This window comes from Canis aureus, chromosome 9 (genome assembly GCF_053574225.1).
Source record: "Canis aureus isolate CA01 chromosome 9, VMU_Caureus_v.1.0, whole genome shotgun sequence".
Lineage (NCBI taxonomy): Eukaryota > Metazoa > Chordata > Mammalia > Carnivora > Canidae > Canis > Canis aureus.
In genome coordinates this window covers 78014081-78033289 of record NC_135619.1, presented here as the reverse complement: position 1 = coordinate 78033289, position 19209 = coordinate 78014081, and the positions used below count along the sequence as shown (strand labels likewise).

The window sequence follows — 19209 nt, the reverse complement described above, 5'->3', positions numbered from 1 at the left end:
ACGATAGCCAAACTGTGGAAGGAGCCTCGGTGTCCAACGAAAGATGAATGGATAAAGAAGATGTGGTTTATGTATACAATGGAATATTACTCAGCTATTAGAAATGACAAATACCCGCCATTTGCTTCAACGTGGATGGAACTGGAGGGTATTATGCTGAGTGAAGTAAGTCAGTCGGAGAAGGACAAACATTATATATTCTCATTCATTTGGGGAATATAAATAATAGTGAAAGGGAATATAAGGGAAGGGAGAAGAAATGTGTGGGAAATATCAGAAAGGGAGACAGAACGTAAAGACTGCTAACTCTGGGAAACGAACTAGGGGTGGTAGAAGGGGAGGAGGGCGGGGGGTGGGAGTGAATGGGTGACGGCACTGGGGGTTATTGTGTATGTTAGTAAATTGAACACCAATAAAATATAAATTAAAAAAAATAAATAAATATATTGTCATTGGGGAAACTCTGAAGGAATCATTAATCATGAAATCGGAATGGTATGGATAAAAAGTTAATATGCATAACACCAAATATTAAGAATGCACTTTGTGGAAATCATCTATATATATTTTTTACCATCTATATTTTTACCCACATATTTATCAAAGTAATCAAATACAAGATATGAGCCAAAGGGAAAATATGCACAAATTTCATAACCAACAAAGAACTTTCACCTGAATATTATAAGAACCCTCAAAACTCAGTAGAAATGAAAACAACATTCATATATAAAGCAGGCAGAGCCTTGTGTGGACATGTTACACAGGAGGGTACAGACTCGTGAAGTAAGCACAGGTGAGGACACTTCCCGCCAGGATCTCTCAGGGAAATTCACATCAACCACAATGAGATGCTCTATACACTCATCACGGGGGCTCAGGCATGAAAGAAGCTATTAAGCTGAGTGAAGTCAGTCAGTTGGAGAAGGACAAACTTTATATGGTCTCATTCACTTGGGGAATATAAAAATAGTGAAATGGAATAACGGGGAAGGGAGAGAAAATGAGTGGGAAATAGCAGTGAGAGAGACAGAACATGAGAGACACCTAACTCTGGGAAACGAACAAGGGATAGTGGAAATTGAGATGGGTAGGGGGATGGGGTGACTGAGTGACAGGCACTGAGGGGGGAACTTGATGAGATGAGCACTGAGTGTTATGCTATATGTTGACATATCGAACTCCAATAAAAAAAGAAAGCACTGACCAGACCATCCTGGGGAGCATGCAGGACCTCTGGGCCTCAACCCTGCAGGTTGGAATGAAAATTAAAGAGAGACCCTGGAAAATCTTTTTTTTTTTTGGTTCCTCCTGTAATTAAAGATAGATAACCTACCAGGTGACCCAGAAATCCCACTCCTCAGTGGTTGCTCCAGAATAATGAATCCCCATGTTCATGCAAAAATGGCATGTGAGCGTTTATAGTGTCTTCATTTCTGTGAGAAGCTTTGAACACCCCCAAAAGCTTGCATGATTTAAAGAATAATCCCAAGAAGAAAACATCCATCAATGGGTCAGGATTCTGCGATAAGTAGTCACACTATTGACGCACCCACCATCCCAGCGGCATCTCAATACATGATGTTCCATGAAGGTCAGCTGTCTCAGGGATAACTGAGGCCATGCAGCCTGGGGCATTCATACAGCCAGGCCAGGGTCACAGTGATATGGTTGGGCTTTCTTTCCTTCTATCTTCCCCAAACTCAGATGATGAGCTCCTATGCATCAGGCTGCATGCTGCCTTTTTGTGCCCAATGTCCTCATGTATGAAGCCTCCACAGACTGACCCAAACCAGCTCTGGTCCTCTGATGGGGAGTTCCTGAGACCAGAGTTTGATGTGTGTTCTGACAGCAGCTGTCCCCTCCAGCATCTTAGTCTCAGGCTCTCTCGTGTAGTTGAGCAGGACTAGGTTAAGACACCTCCACTGAATCTATTCATCTCCTGCTACTGCCTATCCCCACAACCTGAGGTCTCGACCTTCCTCTCACTCAGCTGGAAATGAGTTCAGGTGTTCAGTAACAGACATGGAGCTCTGTGTAGTGGGTGGTGTGCACCGGGATGGTTGCCATAGTAGCTACACCATGTGATCCTTCCACCCAGAGTTTACCATGGCCTGTTCTCCACATCCTCACCAGCACAAGGTCCTTCTCATTTAATTTGGTGTGGATCATTCATAGCCAGGGAAACAGCTGCAAAGAGATACCTCAGTTATTTGCGGTTGGATTTCTAGGATGATTGGTGTTGTTTGACCTTGATGTATATATGTTTGTTTACTTGTATCTTTTTATTTATTGGAGAGAGAGGCAGCGATTGCACACATAGGGGTAGGAACATTGAGAGAGGCAGACTCTTCTCTCATCTTGGAGGCCAGGGTTGGGCTGAATCCCAGGACCCTGAGATCATGACTAAAGCCAAGGTCAGATTCTTAATCAACTATCTGCACAAGGACCCACTTTTGCTTGTTTTCTACAGAGAAATCGAAATAGAACTTGTACCAGTTTTGAAAAAAAAAATGTATTTAACAGGGATGCCTGGGTAGCTTAGCGGTTTAGCACCAGCCTTCAGCGAATGGTGTGATCCTGTAATCTCAGGATTGAGTCCCGCATCGAGCTCCTTCAATGGAGCCTGCTTCTCCCTCTGCCTATATCTCGGCTTTTCTTTGTCTCTGTGTCTTTAATGAATAAATAAATAAAATATTTTTAAAATATTTTATATTTTTATTTGGAGAGAAAGAGAGAGATGGAGAGGACCAGGAGAGAGAGAAAGAAAGTCTCAAGCAGATTCCCCATGACCACAGAGCCTGACTTGGGTCTCAAGTCCAGGATCCTGAGATCAAGACGTGAGTCAAAAAAAAAAACAACAAAAAAAAAAAATTAAAAAAAAAAAAAAAAAAAAGACGTGAGTCAAAACCAAGAGTTAGATCCTTAACCACCTGAATGGCCCAGACGTCCCATCCTTGAGCAACTATTTAATGGGGGATTTAGATATGTTATTATTGTGTTCTGTCAGATTTTCTATTGAGGTTGAGAGTCCCTTTTGTTTTTTGGATACTAAGTCTGTCTCAGTATATGATTTAACACACTGTCTCCCATTCCATAGTCTGCCTTCTTGCTCTGCTAATATTTGTTCTTCACACTTTGTGCATGATGTAGCCCCACTCACTGGCTTTTGCTTTTTTTGAATGTGATTTTAATGTCATATCAAAAAAATCACATCCAAGCAAATGTCATGATGTTTTAGGCTTAGTTTTCATGTATGAGTTCTAGAGTTGAGACTTCTGCTTAACTCTTTAATCCATTCTGAGATATTCTGTATCCTTGTATCTGTGTGATGTATGGTAAGGACCAGGTGTCATTATTTTCATGAGGCTGTCCAACACCATTTGTTATAGAGATTATCCTTTCTCCATTGTGTATGCTTAGATATCCTTTGGAGGCTTTCTGACTATACGCACACATTTACTTCTGGGCTCTGTATTATGCTCTACTGTCTACATGTCTGATGTTATGGAGCCACACACTGATATGCTTAATGGGCGACTAAATTTCTGTAGAGGGATGTGTGATGTCTGACTATTGTTCTTACCTCTCATAATTTTATGGTCACTATCATGTGATTTCTTTTTCTGTATGAATATGGATTTTTCTTTTTTTTTCTTTTTTTTGGATTTTTCTATTATGTAAGAAAACCATTGGTATTTTGTTTAATTTATCAACATTGAAATTCTTAGAAGAAAAAAAGAATCTATACAAATAAAAATATTCCTGGAGATTTAAATAAGTATGAAAAATAAAAATGAAATTTAACAGTCATAGGCACTCTAGGAAAATAGATAGGCCTTAATAAATATAATCAGATTTCAAAGAGAAAAAATGACCAACACCAATGACTCTCGTTGCACATTGAAAGATGAATGGATAAGGAAGATGTGGTCTTTGTATGCAATGGAATATTACTCAGCCATTACAAACGACAAATACCCACCATTTGCTTCAACATGGATGGAACTGGAGGGTATTGTGCTGAGAGAAGTAAGTCAATCGGATAAGGACAAACATTATATGTTCTCATTCATTTGGGGAATATAAATAATAGTTAAAGGGAATATAAGGGAAGGGAGAAGAAGTGTGTGGGAAATGACAGAAAGGGAGACAGAACAAAAAGACTCCTAACTCTGGGAAATGAACTAGGGGTGGTGGAAGAGGAGGGGGACGGGGAGTGGGGGTGACTGAGTGACGGGCACTGAGGTGCGCACTTGATGGGCTGACCACTGGGTGTTATTCTATATGTTGGCAAATTGAACACCAATAAAAAATAAATTAGTGAAAGGGAACAAAGGGAAAGGAGAGAAAATGAGTGAAAATGTCAGTGAGGGTGACAAAATATGAGAGACATGGTCCCAAAATATGAGAGACATCTAACTCTGGAAATGAACAAGAGGTAGTGGAAGGGGAGGCAGGCAGGGTTGGGGTGACTGGGGGATGAACACTGAGGAGGGCACTTGATGGGATGAGCACTGGGTGCTATAGTATATGTTGGCAAATTGAACTTCAATAAAAAAATTTAAAAAACAAAAAAAAAATTAAAAAGGACCATAAATAAAATTCAAAGATTCTCATAGAGAAAGTATTGGAACATAGGCAAATTACTTTACTAGTATTATGAATACACTAAAATTGTTTCATGAAGAAGTAAAAAATGAACAATACAGATCAAATACAAAGACTAAAATCATTATCTAAAAGCTTCTGCCTACAAAAGGACAATGAAAGATTTAAGAAGAATAAAGCAAAAAAAAAAAAAAGAGAGTCCAAAATCAGATGGCTTTTTCTATGAATTTTACCAAGTACTTTAAGAATTAAGGTAAAACTTTTCAATCTCTTCCAAAACAATATGAGAATGGAAATTGCCCAAATTGATTTAAGGAGGGCAGAATGACTCTGACAGGAAACTCATGCAACGGAAACCACAAGAAGGGACACATGGACAATATCTCAGATGCACATAAATGCAAAACTACTGGCATCCTGAATCCAACAGCACATGGACGGATCGCACAGGATGACCTAGAGGAAATCATGCCTGGGATGCAAGTATGCTTGAACACACCCAGATCATAAATGGGGCCCCTGTATTAACAGAGTGAAGGATTGGATATACATGATTCTTTCCTATGATGCCTAAAACCGCTTGACAATATCTAACACACTTTATCTTCAAAACATATTAACAGTCGAGGCACAAATGTTTCCCTCTGTGAATTAGTCACATTTTATGAAAACCCCACAACCAACCCTGCATTCAAAAGTGAAAACCTGAAGCCTTTCTGTCAATTCAGGAACCACAAAGGGGGCCATTCCCACCATGAGTATTCATCATGTTATACTGAAGGAGAATAAACTGTGCCACCCCATATGTCAGCTGGTTCCCTGGATTATTGTGAATAAAATCACAGAAGAATCATCCAGTGGACAGAGATAGGGAACCTCCTGTGTCACCCTGATAGAAAGAAATAAATCTCCCGTGGGAAAATTAACTTCTCCCTACTGGGAGGGGTGAACCATCCTCTTCACTAGAACCATTTGTGGGACCCAGAAGGCTGCAGAAACAACCCTTGTCAGTTCCTCATTAATTCAATGACCCAAACCCCAAATCCTGGCCTCATATCTCCACAAACCCAACGTCTTGTTGTGTAAGAAGCACAAGGGCTGCCTACTTTGGTCATTGTCTGCGTTTTGTGTTCTCTCTCTCATGGGAGCTCATGAATATGCAACATGAAATACATCTCCAATTAGGTCTGTCATATATCTACACAGTAATTAGTCCAGACAAATAAACATATAGAAGAGAAGGAAACCCTTACTGGGGCAATGACTGGAATTCCAATCCAGGAAATGTAGGAAACAAAGAATAAACGATAATTAAATCAATAGAATCAGAAAAACAACTTTGTATCCATATGATATGATCTGTTGCAGGGTCAAACCCGACAAGCTACAAAACCAAATCCTTAAAGAACAATTTCAGGAAATCTATAGGATACAAAATAAACATAAAAAATATATGTAGGTTTACACACACTAACAAAAAATATTTATAGTTTAAAGGTTGTATTTAATTATTAATGAAAGACACACAGACAGAGAGAGGGAGAGACACAGGCAGAGAGAGAAGCAGGCTCCATGCAGGGAGTCTAATGTGAGACTGGATCTCTGGACTCTAGGATCACTCCCAGAGCAGAAGGCAGACCTCAACCGCTGAGCCACCCCAGCATCCCTAACAATAAAGTATTTAAAAGGTAATTAATGAACCTTATTACATTGACACCGGTGTTAAGAATATAATATGTAGGATTAAGTATTCTGAAAAAGGTAAAATATTGTACACTAAAAGAACCTACATTGATTAGAGATTTTTAAAAACTCAAAAAGAAATGCAAAGGTCATTTTTTCATAGATTTAGCACTTCATAATGTCAGAAGACATTACACACAGTGGTATAGAGATGCAAAGCAATCCTTGTTAATAGTTGTGAAGAGTCAAATCTAGTTCTGGTGCTGATTATACATTCAAAGGACATGCAAATAGGACCCTCCCTTCACTGATTAAACCAGCGCAACCACGACCCTGCAGCTGAGAGAGAAGCCCCAGGCCCAGGATCCCCAGGTGACCCCGTTCGGGATCAGGACAGAACAAAGACGACTAAACATGAAATCTTTGCTCAGCTGGGTTTTCCTTGTGGCTATTTTAAAAGGTAATTCATGGAGAACAAGGGACGTTCAGTCTGTGAGTTGAGGTGAGTGAGAGAAACAAGGGATGTGGGACAATTTTCTGACCAGGATTTCTTGTGTCTGCAGGTGCCCAGGGTGAGGTGCAGCTGGTGGAGTCTGGGGGAGACCTGATGAAGCCTGGGGGGTCCCTGAGACTCTCCTGTGTGGCCTCCGGATTCACCATCAGTAGCAACTACATGAACTGGGTCCGCCAGGCTCCAGGGAAGGGGCTGCAGTGGGTCGGATACATTAGCAGTGATGGAAGTAGCACAAGCTATGCAGACGCTGTGAAGGGCCGATTCACCATCTCCAGAGACAATGCCAAGAACACGCTGTATCTGCAGATGAACAGCCTGAGAGCCGAGGACACGGCCGTGTATTACTGTGTGAAGGGACACAATGAGGGGACCTCAGTGTGAGCCCAGACACAAACCTCCCTGTAGAAGGGGATCAGGACCACCAGGGGGTGCACACTCCTCACCACTTCTGTCTTGAAGGCCCAGGAGCAGGTGAAGATGGAGGTTCTGGGCAGGTTTCCTGTCAGTGTCTGGGCTTCCTCTCCAAGGAGCAGTTTCCCCCAGGGATTCTCTCTGGACACTTGATTTTGTGTTTACCTCTTCAGTCTCTTTCTTAGAGACTTAGAAATTCAAGTATAGCACTTGCACTTCCTTGTACTTAACCTTTCCTGACCCAAAATATTAATCAATTACAAATAACTCCATTCACATCATCTGAACATATTCACCAGTCCTGTTAGCACTCACTGTGGATCACAGGACCCCAAGCTAACATACTTCTTGCACATCACGGTATGGAGGAATCTCCGATCAACACAACAATAAAGAGATGTTCCAGAAAAATGTTAAAATTTCCGGGGAGTGAGTGAGATTCCCAGCATGATATGGTAGGGAAGTGGACTCAGAGGTCACTCACACTCACACACACACACACACACACACACAAAATCATGAAAGTATAAGCTTTTATACTTTCACATGCGTGTTCGTTGGGAGCCAGGCAAGCCTCTCATCACGTCATAAATTCCTGGATTGTGCCAGGGAAGGACACTGGCTCTGGGTGTATGTTGTGGGTCAGTGGTGGGGACAGGGTCCTGCTCCACGAGGGGCTTGTGTGGAGTCAGAGTCCCAACTGTATCAAAAGAGGTAACTCCTGGGTTATTGTTTCATTTCTTATCCTTTGGGTGGAGGAGATGAATGGGGATGGAATGTTAGGGAGCTATCAGGCAATAAAGACTGGACATGGTGTGAGGAATAATTTCACTAAACAAGCATCAAACTGGGAAGACAAAAGAAAGACATGGTCATTCTGAGTAGAAAAAATGCCTTAATCACAGGAAAACTAGCTGGATAATGTATGGAAGGAGCATGAAACATAAAATCATAATACAAATAGGCCAAGATCCTGAAGGTCTCAGATGGAAGCTGTCCTCTCCCCAGGGTCACCAGTGGCCCTGAAGGTCATGTGTACACCATGTGATCAGAGACCAGAAGCTTCTACTGAATCCATGATGATCCTCAGTGTGAGGAGCTGGATTGGAGGACCTTCCACTTGGAGGAAGTAACTCTTGAATCCTTTGGGTGCTGACGTCAGCTCACTGTGTGTGACCTCAACCATCCCCGTGTTGGAACCTAATGCTCATGGGATGCGGGGAGTAGGTGGGGCCTAAGGGTTGCAGTTACGTCAGGAGGTGCATCCTCATTGTCGGATAAGCCCTTATACTCCTGGACTGGGAAAGTTCCTGCACCCTGGCCCCATGTAAGGTGATGGGGAAAGGACGGGGTAGGATGTGGGTGCTCTCCAGATACCACAGCCTCCTGCACCTGGACCTCAGATGACCCAGACTCCAGATCTGTGAGAATGAGTGTCTGTTGTTTGATTCACCCAGTCCATGTACGATGTTCCAGCAGGGGGCACAGGCTAAAGTCATTTTTTCTTTATTTAAATTGAATTTATCAACATTCACTATACCCTCAGTGTTCATCACATCATGTAAACTCCTTAACCCCCATCACCCAGTTACCCCACTCCCCACTCCTCCCTTACAGTGACCGTCTGTTTTTTTCCGAGTTAAGTGTCTCTCATCATTTGTCTTCTCTAGTCTTACCCCACTAAGTTTCACTCCTTCCTTTATAGTGTCTTTCAATATGAATGAGACCATATCATTACCTTTCTGTAATTGATTTATTTCTCTCAATATAATGCCTCCAGTTCCATCCATATTGAAGGAAACATTATTTCATATTATTCATTATGTCTGACGGCTATGTAATATCCCATTGTATATATAAAGCACATCTTTTTTTGTATATTGTTTATTAGAGTGCGATTAGCCAACATATAGCATAACACCTAGTTCTCATCTCATCAAGGGCCCCCCTCAGTGCCCGTCACCCAGCCACCCTCACATCCCATCCACCTCCCCATCCACTACCTCTTGTTCATTTCCCAGAGTTAAGAGTATCTCAACTTCTGTCACCCTCTCTGATATTTCCTGCTCATTTTCTTTCCATTCCCCTATAATCCCTTTCACTATTTTTTTTATATTCCCCAAATGAATGAGACCATATAATGTTTGTCCTTCTCCGATTGACTAATTTCACTCAGGATAATACCCTCCAGGTCCATCCACGTAGAAACAATTGGTGGGTAATCTTCGTTTCTGATGACTGAGTAATATGCCATTGTATACATAGACTACAGCTTCTTTATCCATTCATCTGTTGATAGACACTGAGGTTCCTTCCACTGTTTGGCTGTTGTGGACTTTGCTGCTGTGAACATTGAGGTGCAAGTGTCCGTTCATTTCAATAAATCTGTGTTTGGGGTAAATACACTGTAGTGCAATGACTGGGTCCTATTATTTTCCAGGAAATTCCATTCTGTTTTCTGGAGTGACTCAACAAGACTGAATTCCCACCAATAGTTGAAGAGGGTTCCACTTTGTCGATATCCTCTCTTACATTTATTATTTCTGACCTTGTTATTTTATCCATTCTGAGTTGTATAAGTGGGATCTTAGTGTGGTTTCCATTTGTATTTCCCTGATGACAAGTCATGTGGATCACTTTTCTCATCTGCCTGTTGGCCATGTGTAGGACTTCTTTGGAGAAGTGGCTGTGCATTCTCTCCATTTCTTGACTGGATTGATTGTTTTGTTGGGTGCTGACTTTGTTAAGGAAATATCTTGTCCTATTCTGTGGGTTGCCTTTCATTTTGTTGCCTGTTGCATTGTACAGATTCTATGTTGATGAAGTCCTAATAGTTTACTTTTCCCTTTGTTTCCTGTGCCTTTTGAGAGGTGCCTTGCTAGCAGTCACTGCAGGTGAGGAAAAAAAGTTGCTTCCTGAATTCGCCACTAGGATTTGGATGAATTACTTTCTCAGATTTCAGTATTTCATCTATTTTGACATTATGTTTGTATTTGGTGCACCTGAATGGTCCACTTTCATTCTTATGCAATTTTTTTCAGATCCATTTATTTTTTTATTTTTTTAATTTTTATTTATTTATGATAGTCACAAAGAGAGAGAGAGAGAGAGAGAGAGAGGCAGAGACACAGGCAGAGGGAGGAGCAGGCTCCATGCACCGGGAGCCCGATGTGGGACTTGATCCTGGGTCTCCAGGATCGCGCCCTGGGCCAAAGACAGACGCTAAACCGCTGCGCCACCCAGGGATCCCTCAGATCCATTTATTGATGAGACGTTCTTTCATTAGATATTTTTTTCTTTCTTCTTGAGGAGTAGTTGCCCATAGAGTTGAGGGTCCATTTCTGCATTCTCTGCTCTGTTCCATTGATCTATGTGTTGTTTTTGGTCACTACCAGGCTATCTTGATGATAAAGACTTTATAATAGAGCTTGTCTGCAAACATTGTGATGCCCTCCAGCTGTAGTTTTTTTTTTTCTGTTTTCTTTTTTTTTTCCAAAATATTTCTACCTGTTTGGCAACTTAGGAAAGAAATTGAAGAAGACATAAAGAGATGAAAAACATGCCGTTCTTACAGATTAGAACTATGAATATTGTCAGGGCACCTGTGTTGCTTAGAGTTTGAGTATCTGCAATTGGCTCAGGTTGTGATCCTGGGGTCCTGGGATGGTGTCCTGTATGGGGCTTTTGGGAGCGTGCATGCTTCTCCCTCTGCCTATGTCTTTGCCTCTGTCTCTGTGACTCTCCTGAATAAATATATAAATCTTAAAAAAAAACAAAAATAAATCCTGTGAAAATCTCTATGCTGCCCAGAACCTTCTACATATTCAAAGCAATCCTTGTGAAAGCATCCTGGACATTTTTGCAGAGTATGAACATATAATCCTAAGATTTTTATGGCACACACAGAGATATTAGGGACACATTGATGCTCTGGCATGGCCCTGCTGTATTTGTTGTGAGAAGTATCAGGTAACCGCCCTCATCCAGTGAAGGTTGCATTTCTCACTGGAACTAGGACTAACCTGTTGCAAACCATAGGTATCTGTCAAAAAGTCACAGTGGACACAGAGAAGGTGAACAATGATACAAGAGAGTCAGAGATACTCAGACACTTTGGAACGTCAGGTTAAGGATGTTCTTTTATAATGTTTCCCGAAGATGAGGATGTGATGACTCAGAAAGTGTAAAGGATTTTCATAGTATTCCAGTGGGATTTGTGTCTCACCATCACCTGGCAGTGTTGTGTTGTACTGATGGCTGTTAGGTGTGTCCCTTGTCACTGGGTGAACATTTGGTGCCCCGTGTCCTCATTTCAAATCCACCTGCATCTGTGAGTCTCCCTCTGGACATGACATCAGTTTCCTTTTAAGATTTGCTCAGTAGAAACCCTCAAGGGACCTACATGACTTATTTAGCCTTTATCATTTTATTTAAATGCAATCATTTTTGTCATGGAATTTGCAACAACCAGGTAACATGACCTAGTTATGTCAATATCTAACAGCTCTACCATATTATTCCATAGTCTGCTTGTGAACTTACATGACAATGTACTTATTTCAGGGAAGGTAAGTCCACTCATGGTCAGCAACGCCGGGGGGGAGCTCTGAATGCCCAGAAGCAGGGCATTGGTTGGCTTTCAAGTTTTCATCAACATTTATACAAATAGCAGCTGTCCCCAGACACGAACACTCAGAAAATAGATATGAGAGGATGGATCATGGGATGGAGCACACAGTTCCTCTTGCAGTGTGCAGCCTTCTACCTGAGCTAGGCTTACATTCATGTCTAACTGCGCAGTACAGTTGGAAATGGATTGTTATGATTTGTTGTTGGTGTTGTTTCCTCTGTAGATGCTCACACTCCACCTTGTTAAGGACTGTTTTAGGGTTTTGTGACTCTCTTCCTGGCTGTATTGGAGAGCCGTTATGAACATGGTCTCCTACCTCTAGCCTGAGATTGAATGTTCGCACCCCCGGGTCTTCAGGGAGCCCTCATAGGAGCCATCAAGCCCTTTCTGTCCTCAGTTTACATCTGAATTCCTTGTTCACCATACCTGTCTCTGAGCTGGTTTATCTCAGGCACATGAATGGGTCTCTAAACGTCAATATGAAAAGCTCCTGTAATGTGAACCTGGGCTGGTCCTCTAAGAGGCTGTCACGAGAGAGGTTCTACATTCTGCCTGCTAATCTCAGAATAGAGGTCAAAGGACCACACAGCATTCAGTTTATGGAAACAAAGCACAACACCTGCGCTCAGAGCCAATGTTAACACATGTTCAGTTTCCTGTCCTTAACCATCCATCACATTGTGCCACTTTTTCTTCTTGGCACTCAGGGGGTACTTAGATCCAGAAAATTTCCCCATTTTTCCCTTTGAGCACCATCATGCCAAGTTTGTCCCCTGCAGGAATAGAATTCTACAAGTTTATATGTTCCTCTCTTGTCCTTGAAATCCTTGACAGTAGTACTGCAAGCAACCTCCCTCCTGCTGTCATCCCCATGGTTGTATCTCCCTAGTGTCAACACCACACAGCTCCAAAACTCAAATACCTGCTCAGTATTCTATTAGGAGTCTTGCTGTTGTTTTTGCAACTCTGATCTATATCATGGATGTTCGAAATGATTTAATAACTGTCAAGCTGTTCCAAGGATTTGAAAAGCCATGGGACCCACTACCCTTCTGACATGTTAACTTCTCCTCCCATATTTTCGTATACTAAAGACGGTGTGGTGAATTCTTTCTGATTTATATGTTGAAGGTGAACTTTGAACTCTGGTGTTTTGTCTCAGAATATCATAAACTTATTTTTGCCCCTACTCTGATTTTAGATCCTATGGACTCATTTGTGTTTGTAAAAGCCCATTGAGTATTGTTCAAATATTATATTATGTTTCAGGAAGTACTTACAGACAAATGTGGTCCATACATATAAGGTCATCCAACAAGTGACATAGGGAGCAATGCAAATCCTAGCAGTGAGACTGGGGCTTCAAGGAGGGCACAGATGCTCAAAGGACTGTAATTGCAGGAATATTTTTGGGAGGACTCCATGTCTCTGTGCAGTGGACACAGGTGCGATTTGAGTGGTGGTCTCTTTTTGGAGTCTTCCTGATGCATATGATCCATTCAAAGATGGAAAGGGGGGTACCTGGGTGCATCAATGGTTTAGTGCCGCCTTCAGCCCATGGCCTGAGCCTGGAGATCAGGGATCAAGCCCCACATCAAGTTCCCTGTATGGAGCCTGCTTATCCCTCTGCCTGTGTCTCTGCATCTCTCTCTCTCTCTCTCTCTCTCTTTCTCTCTGTGTGTGTCTATCATGAATAAATAAAATCTTAAAAAAAAAACCAAAGATTGAACTCACTACATTTGGAGACAGAACAGAAGTCCTGTATGCAGCCTGCAGGGTAAGGGGGACTGATCTAAGAGAACCAAAATTATGGTTGATCAAAGGCACAAATTGAAATTGAATTGAAACTGAAATCTCCTGCCACATTTGCTATCAAAAATACCTGATAAATCTTGGATACTAGTCCTTGATCTGATACGTCATTTGCAAATATCTTCTCTCATTCTGTAGGTTGTCTTTTAGTTTTGTTGATTCGTTCTTTTGCTTTGCAGAAGCTTCTTATCGTGATGAAGTCCGAATACTTCATTTTTGCTTTTGTTTCTCTTGTCTTCATGGATGTATCTTGCAGGAATTTACTGTGGCCAAGTTCAAAAACGGTTTTGCCTGTGTTCTCCTCTAGGATTTTGATGGAATATTGTCTCACATTTAGATCTTTCATCCATTTTGAGTTTATCTTTGTGTATGGTGCAAGAGAGTGGTCTCGTTTCATTCTTCTGCATGTGGATGTCCAATTTTCCCAGCACCATTTATTGAAGAGGCTGTCTTTCTTCCAATTGATAGTCTTTCCTGCTTTGTCGAATATTACTTGACCATAAAGTTGAACGTCCACTTCTGGATTCTCTATTTTGTTCCGTTGATCTATGTGTCTGTTTTTGTCCCAGGACCACACTGTCTTGAAGACCACAGCTTTGTAGTACAACACCTGAAATCTGGCATTGTGATGCCCTCAGCTATGGATTTATTTTTTAAAATTCCCCTGCCTCTTCAGGGTCTTTTCTGATCCACACAAATCTTAAGATAATTTGTTCCAACTCTCTGAAGAATGTCCATGGTATTTTGACAGGGATTGCATTAAATGTGAAAATTCCCCTGGGTAACATTGACATTTTCACAGTATTAATTCTTCCATTCCATGAGCATGGACTACTTTTCCATTTCTTTGTGTCTTCCTCAATTTCTTTCAGAACTGTTCTGTAGTTTTGAGTGTATAGATCCTTTACCTCTTTGGTTAAGTATATTCCTAGGTATATTATGCGTTTGGTTGCAATTGTAAATGGGATTGACTCCTTAATTTCTCTTTCTTCAGTCTCATTGTTAGTGTATAGAAATGCCACTGACTTGTGGGCATTGATTTTGTATCCTGCCACACTGTCAAATTACTGTCGACATGAATGGAACTGGAGAGCATTATTCTGAGTGAAATAAGTCAATTGGAGAAGGACAAACATTATATGGTATTATTCATTTTGGGAATGTAAAAAATAGTGAAAGGGAATAAGGGGAAAGGAGACAAATGAATGGGAAATATCAGAAAGGGAGACAGAACATGAGAGACTCCTAACTATGGGAAATGAACAAGGGGTGCTGGAAAGGGAGGTGGGTGGGCATGGGAGTTATTGGGCACCAGGCACTGATGGGGGCACTTCATGGAATGAGCACTGGGTGTTATGATATATGTTGGCAAATTGAACTCCAATAAAAAATTAAATTTTTTTAAAAACCCGGATAAATCCGTAGATGAGGTTCATGGTAGATATTTTTCTTCTCTTAGATGGAATATAGTATTTGAATGTAAAAGGAATTCATGAAAAACTTACAGTGGATAGGCAGTACTACACTGTTAGTTTAGGAAAGATTAGAAAAATAGAAATATAGGCTATACAATGGAAAATGTTCATTCTGACATCAGTTTATTATATCCCAAACTGCTTGAATGAGCTCATTCTGCATCAGGTAAACTCATCAAAGCGATTACAGAAGGTCACAGAGTTAACTGCATTGGAATACAGTGACTGAGTTGTTAGAGACTTACAAATACAACTACATTACCTGAAAACCTCTGAAATTCAGCTAAATTCTAAATTTAGCAAAATCATGCGATCTCCAATACATGCGGGGTCCACTATTCTAAGGAGCCTTGACATTCTGTCATTCAGGTGTTTCAGAGGGCAGTAAGTCCTGTGGAGAGGAGCACAGGCCAAGAATCTGGAGTTAGACTCACCTGAAAATGTGCACAAGGATACCTTAGAAACCCTCTACAATGTAAGGGGTAAGTTCACATCACTCTATGGGGAAACATGACACCCACAAACCAAGAGTTATATACAAATACAATTACAAAGTACCACGTGGACACAAGTCTGAAGTCTGAAATATTACCTAATAAAAAAACATAGTTTTTTTTAAATTTTTATTTATTTATGATAGTCACAGAGAGAGAGAGAGAGGCAGAGACACAGGCAGAGGGAGAAGCAGGCTCCATGTACCGCGAGCCTGAAGTGGGATCCGATCCCGGGTCTCCAGGATCACGCCCCGGGCCAAAGGCAGGCACCAAACCACTGCGCCACCCAGGGATCCCAAAAAACATAGTTTTTCAAAGAAGTAAATATGAACACACAAAGGCAGTCACATCTTCTCTGGTCACAACAACTTGAGAGAAATGATCCCAAGCTGAGTATATCCTGAGACGACATGTATATAGGGACAACCTTCTATTGAATAAAACATCCCAGACCTAACCTTTCATCTGGTAGAGGAGCCCCAGACCCAGGAACAATAGGTGACCCATTCAGCGATTAAGACAAAACACAACATACGATGGAGTCTGTGCTCAGCTGCGTTTTCCTTGACACTATTTTTTTAAATATATTTTTATATATTTTCTATTTGAGTCAATTTGCCAACATATAGCATATCCCCCAGTGCTCATCACGTCTAAAGAAGAATGGGCATTTTAAAGAACTGACAGAAAATCTACCATAATATATATGTTAAACCTTTTAAAAAGTCTGTGTGATTTTGATATTTTCATCTAAAGACTGCTAACTCTGGGAAACGAACTAGGGGTGGTAGAAGGGGAAGAGGGCGGGGGGTGGGAGTGAATGGGTGACGGGCACTGGGTGTTATTCTGTATGTTAGTAAATTGAACACCAATAAAAAAATGTTTGTAAAAAAATAATAATTTTATTAGAAAAACAGAAATTATTCCTCAAAAGTTCATAAACATTGAGATATGGGGTAATGTGGTTGAATATGTTTGTTTTACACTTTTTATCACCAACTGGGAGCAGATATTAATTAACCAAGACCATTATGACTCCACTGTGGTAACATGTGGGTTAAAATTGAGATCACAGCTGCCTTTCCTAATTCAACCATACTCGCACCTCACTTTCAGCCTGTCCAGACACCCATCATCCCATGACATCCCTGTTTGGGGACCTCCTGCACTAATGAAAAAGGCCTGTTAATACAGGGTGCTGCTGGATACTCAGAAAGCATGAACAAGTGTCTACTGGCATTCATCTGAAGCTACTATTCCTCTACAGGGAATAGTTTGGAGCTCGACGATTCATGTTTACCCTGTGCTGTTCCTCTGACTTTCACCACCTGACATCAAAAATGGATTCCTGTTTCTAATTCAATATTTTTAATGTAATATCTAGTTTTTTATACTATAAATCGCTCGACTTCCCCTGGAACTTTCCTACAACCCAGCATTTGCACTACTGGGATTTACTACAAAGATACAGATGCAGGGAAGACCACGACACCTACACTCCAAGGTTTATAGCTGAAATGTTCACAGTAGCCCAACTGTGGAAGGAGCCTCAGTTTCCATCAAAATATGAATGGATAAAGAAAATGTGGTCTATGTATACAATTGAATATTAGTCAGCCATTAGAAATGAAGAACACCGACCATTTGCTTCAATGTGGATGGAACTGGAGGGTATTATGCTGAGTGAAGTAAGTCAGTCACAGAAGAACAAACATATGGTATCATTCGTTCAGGGAATATAAAAAGTAGTGAAAGGGAGTAAATGGAAAGGAGAGAAAATGAGTGGGATATAACAGAGAAGTCGACAGAACATGAGAGACTTGTAACTCTGGGAAGGAAGTCTGGGAAGGGGTCTTGGTAAGGGAGTTCAGCGGGGTTGGGGTGACAAGGTGACGGGCACTGTGGGGTCACTTGATGGGATGAGCACTGGGTGTTATACTTTATGTTGACAAAGCGATCTCCAATAAAAAATAATTAAGAAATAAAATTAAAAAAAAGAAACTTCAGATAATGAGGAATAATCCTAACCAAAGATGAAAGGACCTATAGTCTAAAAAATCTAAAATACATATGAAAGATATTAAAGAAGACAGAAATATATGGAAAACAGTCTATTCTCATGGATTGGAAAAATATTCATATAATGTCTATGCCACCAACAGCAATCTGTGCATTGAATATAAACCCTATCAAAACACAACCAACATTTTTCTAGGGAATGGAACAAGCCTAAAACTTGTAAGTAAACAGAAAAGATTCTGACTAGGTAAAAGAATGTTGAAACAAAAAACAAATCATGGCATCCCGGGTGGCTCCGCATTTTAGCCCTGCCTTTTTGTTCAGGGAGTGATCTTGGAGACCTGGGAAGGAGTCCCATATCACACTCCCTGCATGGTGACTGCTGCTCCCTCTGCCTGTGTCTCTGCCATTCTCTCTGTCTCTCTGTGTCTCTCATAAGTACATAAATAAAATATTAAAGAAAAACAAAGAAGCTACCAGTAGCTTTATAATAGTGCTTCTGAATTGGATTTCTGACATTGAATTGTAATCCAAATTTTGTAACTCTGTGGGAGAGAGGACTGTTTCTGATTTTTTCTTTTGAGATGAGGTTTTCCTTCTAGTCATTTTGTTCAGTGCAGAGTGGCCAAAAACAAGTTGTATTGGGAAAAGGAGAAAGACAGAGAAGAGAAAAAAGGAAAGAAAAATAAAAAAAAGAAAAAAGAAAAAAAGGAAAAAAAGGAGAAAAAAGAGAAAAAAGGGGGAAGCAAACAGAAATAAAAACAAAACAAAACAAAAAAACAAGGGGGAGTATCCTCTGATTCTGTATACTCTAAGTCCCTCAAATTCCCTGGAACTTTCCTGTGCTGCTTGGTCAATAATTTGTTTTTCCCCTGTCTGTCTAGCTGGTCTTCTGGGGGAGGGGCCTGTTGTGCTGATTTTCAGATGCTAGCACTTGGGGAGCAGCTCAGCTCCCTGCCTGGTGCAGGGCTCAGTGAGTGATGTTTAAGATGTTTATCTGGTGAGGCCACTGTGAGGCTCAGTGGGGGTTGTTTACACCGTGAGGCCCCAGGAGGAACAACCACTGTGGTGGTGGCCAGCTCTGGAGCCCTGGATTCAGCTCCCACATTAACTACGTAGCTCTCCATCTGCAGGGGTTTGGATGCTCCGTGGGCGGGGCCACTGATCTGCACAGCTCTGGGCAGGAGTGTCCTTGTTGTCTTAGGCCCTCCTGGCTTCTGCCTGTCCCAGGGGGGAGGCCGGATCTTGGGCTGTGTCCCTGACACTCTGTGCTCCCGGACCTGCGCTGTTGGATTCACATTTCAGGCCACACATCCCCCTCCACACTGAGCCTCTTCCTCTGCCTCTGCCACCTCTGTGCTGCTCCCGGGGCTGCACTGCTCCCTCCATAGAGCCTCTGCCCAAACCCTCCAAGCTCCTCCTGGGGCCGCGTAACCCCCTCCACACAGAGCCTCCGCCCAGGCCCATCCGAGCTGCTCCCAGGCCCGCCGTGTGTGCTGCAGCCCTTTAGGGAGCTCGGCCACGGGGTGTGGCACTCTCCCCAGGGTGCAGGTGCTCTGT

General features: G+C 41.6%; 1 pseudogene across 1 annotated transcript in view; it reads left to right on the top strand.

Annotated features, from left to right (window-relative positions):
* The window catches only part of LOC144319977 (immunoglobulin heavy variable 3-74 pseudogene), a 234523-nt pseudogene extending 227334 nt beyond the window's left edge, over positions 1-7189 (top strand). Inside the window, exon 2 of the transcript XR_013385593.1 lies at positions 6858-7189. The product of XR_013385593.1 is annotated as an immunoglobulin heavy variable 3-74 pseudogene (transcript). The remainder of the gene's footprint in view (positions 1-6857) is intronic.
* The last annotated feature ends 12020 nt before the right edge of the window (positions 7190-19209 follow it).